We start from the raw sequence: 5082 nt of genomic DNA, 5'->3' as shown, positions 1-5082 counted from the left end.
TTTTTTTCTGTATGTTGGTGGAACTAGGACAATGCCCATGCATTGCAATGGGATATAGATATTCTACTACATTAGCTCATGATTTAACATCCCATATTAATCTTATTACTTAAATAAATATTTACCAAATCCTGCCCATGATTTACCTTATAGTTTGATGAGAAGTTTAGTAAATATTTTGAGGTGGAATTGCTATAAAGGATAAGTAAATTACTATGATTGAGTGGCTTATTTGGAAAATGCGGTCAGATATGACATGGTGGGAAAAACCGGGTTGCACATGAAGGGACGTAGTGAAAGGAGGAAACCAGTTGATGAAGAGTTCTGCCTAGAAGGAAAAGGAACGATATGTTTTTTAAAGTAGTATATAATGCATGTGCCCGTGCATTGTCATAGGGACCAAAGTTTTGTAACACAATATAAGACGACCATACAGGACAAATCTTAATGGAAAAAAATTGAGAGAATAGAAATGTGCCCGTGATTGATCTGCTCTATTGGGTTATCAAAGATAAGATTACTGATCGATATTTATTTGTTTACGGACCGGGAATTTATTGCTACTTATTGATTTACCAAAGATGTTTGACCGGTATCAAAATTTACCATAAGAAATAATTTACTTATAGAGCGTGAATTTATGAATATATATTGTAGATTGATCTAGTTTATTAGGTTACTAAAAATTTTGTTTCCTGAAAGGCGGAAAGGGATAGAAAACCGGCAAAAAGTTTGGTGGAGGGTGAAAGGTTAGATGAAGAGATGATGGGGAGTAAAGTGAACCATGAAACCTGATGTTGTTTCTAAGTATTTTTAAGTAAGTAGAGATTTGCGGAATATCACGGACCCATCTTGAACTGGGTCATGGGCGAGAACTAGCCCTATCATCTTGGGCGAGAACGTGCAAGGGCATCGAATATCAATCGGCCCAGATCCTATTCGCCGCCTTAAGCGCTAGTTATAGGCAATTTCGCTAACTGGCGAATGGATCCGGCTTGCCTGCTCCTTCCCCATGCTTCCATCCGTGCTCCCACTTCATCCTACGACTGTCTTTTTTTTCTTTTCCTTTCTAATCTAATCTCCCTCCCCCCTGATTTTAAGGGGGTGGGGCCGGACCTTATTTTATTCCAATCAAATCCAGCCACGTATGCGGGAGCACGGATGGGCGCACATGCAGGGAGCAGGCATGTCTTGTCCCTGGCGAACATCCCCTCCGAGCACAACGTGACAAATGGGGCTGGCCCATAGAGTTTTTTCCCCACTGTTTTTGCTGCTCAATTTTTTGGGGCGTTTTTTCCTTGAGGTTTTTCCTGGCATTGGTTTACTTGGTTTTCGTTTTTATTTGGTTTTTGTTTTTTCTTTTTCTTTTCCTTTTTTATTTTCATTTTCATTTTATATTTCTTTCTTTTTTGAATGCATGAATTTTTGCTAATTCAAACCTTTGCAAATTCATGAACTTCCTCAAATTCGCGAGCGCCCTTTACCTGACCTCGTGCCAAAGGCGCCAACTAGGACATCTCATCAATCGGGACGAATGGCTGCTTCCGTAGAGACATGAGCTTGTATTCTTGTATCCACGATCCAAGATTATAACCACATTTTTTTCTTTCTTAAACTTACAGACCATACTCTATGTTATACAGTGACTATGCATTCAGGGTAATCATTTTCTGAACTAATGCATTGCCGAGCAATAATGAAGAGTAATGCATACACTGATCTACAGTCTTTCATCTTCCATTTTGTGCGATCTGTTAAACTGTATGCTACATATTTGATTTGATGGCGTTTTCGTGTTGTCTGATGTTTTTTTGCGGGGATTTGTGTTGTCTGTAGTGTGCATGATATTTTTATCTCTGAAACTGTATGTCAGACGATTTCTATGCTACAACTCTGAAACTACACTATGATGGCTCTGTTTCTCTCCTCTCTCGGGCTCATTTGGGTACCTGGGTTCCCCGGGAATCCCTTCCACTTCTAGGTCCCGAAACACACGTGAGAACTCTCGCCAGGGAAATCAAAAAAGACATTTGGACGACCCAATCCACGGGCCATGCCAGCCCGAACCCCGCTATTTCCCTGGGTAAAGGTCCCACGCCTCCGCACTCTTGGAAATATTCCCCACGTGGTCTCCCTCCTGTGACAGCGCTCAGCCGCCTCCTCACGAAGCTCTCCCTCCCTTCGCCTAGTGCCTTCTGTTCCGCTCCTCTTCGCCTACTGCCAGCCGCCTTGGCGCCCGTGGGCAGCCGTGACGATGCCGTTAAGCTTAAAGTCTGTGGAAATTGTGAAGCGTCTCAATCTCTATACATGGAGACCCGCGATGTATATATTGATTGAGGGGGGTTCGGTACAGGAGATGGCAGCGTCGAGGATAACCACCAGAGATATTACAGGAGGAGTTTAGGAGATAAGAGAGATAAACATAAAAAGGATAACCTCCTAACTACTATGCCATGTGCCTCAAGGCCACGCCAATAACCTGTACAATACTATGTTTAACACTCCCCGTAATCACAACTATGACAAGTTGAGATTACGTTTAAACTCTTCAAAACTTCTGACTGGCAAAGCTTTAGTGAATCCATCTACAAGCTGATTTTTGGATGGTATAAATCTGATCAAGCTGTTTATTGGCAACACGTTCTCTCACAAAATGAAAATCTATTTCAATGTGCTTTGTTCTGGCATGAAAGACTGGATTCGCAGACAAGTACGTGCACCAAGGTTATCGCACCATAAACACGGCGGCTGAGTCTGAATTACTCCAAGTTCTCTGAGCATGGATTGAACCCAAATGATTTCAGCTGTTGCATTTGCTAGTGCTTTATATTCTGCTTCTGTACTTGACCTGGAAACAATGGCTTGCTTTCTTGCACACCATGATATTAAGTTAGATCCATAGAAAATGGCAAAACCACCTGTTGACCTTCTATCATCCAAGCAACCAGCCCAGTCTGCATGTGAGAATGCACTAACAAGTGTGGAAGGTGACTTGCTGAGTGTGAGACCCAAGTGTATAGTGTTGCTTATATACCTGAGAATTCGTTTTGCAGCTGTCCAGTGTGCTGTGGTAGGTGCATGAAGATACTGACACACCTTATTAACTGCAAAAGAGATGTCAGGTCGAGTAAGAGTCAAGTACTGAAGTCCACCAACTAAACTTCTGTAACCAATGATGTCCTCTTGGTGCAATCGTTCTCCTCCTGTCAAGGACAAGGGTTCTGAACTAGACAAGGGTGTTGGTGAAGATTTACAATTCTGCATACCAATTCTACTTAGCAGTTCAGTGGCATAATTGGCTTGAGATAGATGAATACCATTGCTATGTTTCTTGACTTCAATACCCAAGAAGAAATGCAGATCCCCCAAATCCTTGAGAGCAAACTCTGAGCCTAAATCCTTAATGTTGGGTTTCGTAGTAATTTCAAAATTTTCCTACGCGCACACAGGATCATGTGATGCATAGCAACGAGAGGAGAGTGTTGTCTACGTACCCAACGCAGACCGACTGCGGAAGCAATGACACGACGTAGAGGAAGTAGTCGTACGTCTTCACGATCCAACCGATCAAGCACCGAAACTACGGCACCTCCGAGTTCGAGCACACGTTCAGCTCGATGACGATCCCCGGACTCCGATCCAGCAAAGTGTCGGGGAAGAGTTTCGTCAGCACGACGGCGTGGTGACGATCTTGATGAACTACAGCAGCAGGGCTTCGCCTAAAATCCGCTACAGTATTATCGAGGAATATGGTGGCAGGGGGCACCGCACACGGCTAAGGAATCGATCACGTGGATCAACTTGTGTCAACTTGTGTGTTTAGAGGTGCCCCTGCCTCCGTATATAAAGGAGGAGAGGAGGGGAGGCTGGCCGGCCAAAGAGGGAGGCGCAGGAGAGTCCTACTCCCTCTGGGAGTAGGATTCCTCCCCCCAATCCTAGTCCAACTAGGATTCCTCGGAGGGGAAGGGAGAGAGGGGGGCCGGCCACCTTCTCCTAGTCCTAATAGGACTAGGGGAGGGGAAAGAGGCGCAGCCACCTTGGGCTGCCCCTTTCTCCTTTCCACTAAGGCCCATGATGGCCCATATGGCTCCCGGGGGGTTCCGGTAACCTCCCGGTAACCCGGTAAAATCCCGATTTCACCCGGAACACTTTCGATGTCCAAACATAGGCTTCCAATATATCAATCTTTACGTCTCGACCATTTCGAGACTCCTCGTCATGTCCGTGATCACATCCGGGACTCCGAACAACCTTCGGTACATCAAAATGCATAAACTCATAATATAACTGTCATCGTAACCTTAAGCGTGCGGACCCTACGGGTTCGAGAACAATGTAGACATGACCGAGACATGTCTCTGGTCAATAACCAATAGCGGGACCTGGATGCCCATATTGGCTCCTACATATTCTACGAAGATCTTTATCGGTCAGACCGCATAACAACATACGTTGTTCCCTTTGTCATCGGTATGTTACTTGCCCGAGATTCGATCGTCGGTATCCAATACCTAGTTCAGTCTCGTTAACGGCAAGTCTCTTTACTCGTTCCGTAATACATCATCTCACAACTAACATATTAGTTGTAATGCTTGCAAGGCTTATGTGATGTGTATTACCGAGAGGGCCCAGAGATACCTCTCCGACAATCGGAGTGACAAATCCTAATCTCGAAATACGCCAACCCAACATCGACCATTGGAGACACCTGTAGTACTCCTTTATAATCACCCATTTACGTTGTGACGTTTGGTAGTACCCAAAGTGTTCCTCCGGTAAACGGGAGGTGCATAATCTCATAGTCGTAGGAACATGTATAAGTCATGAAGAAAGCAATAGCAACATACTAAACGATCAGGTGCTAAGCTAATGGAATGGGTCATGTCAATCAGATCATTCTACTAATGATGTGACCTCGTTAATCAAATAACAACTCATTGTTCATGGTTAGGAAACATAACCATCTTTGATTAACGAGCTAGTCAAGTAGAGGCATACTAGTGACACTCTGTTTGTCTATGTATTCACACATGTATTATGTTTCCGGAAAATACAATTCTAGCATGAATAATAAACATTTAT

The sequence above is a fragment of the Triticum dicoccoides genome, chromosome 4A, assembly GCF_002162155.2.
Source record: "Triticum dicoccoides isolate Atlit2015 ecotype Zavitan chromosome 4A, WEW_v2.0, whole genome shotgun sequence".
Classification (NCBI taxonomy): Eukaryota; Viridiplantae; Streptophyta; class Magnoliopsida; order Poales; family Poaceae; genus Triticum; species Triticum dicoccoides.
This window is presented reverse-complemented; position numbering follows the sequence as displayed.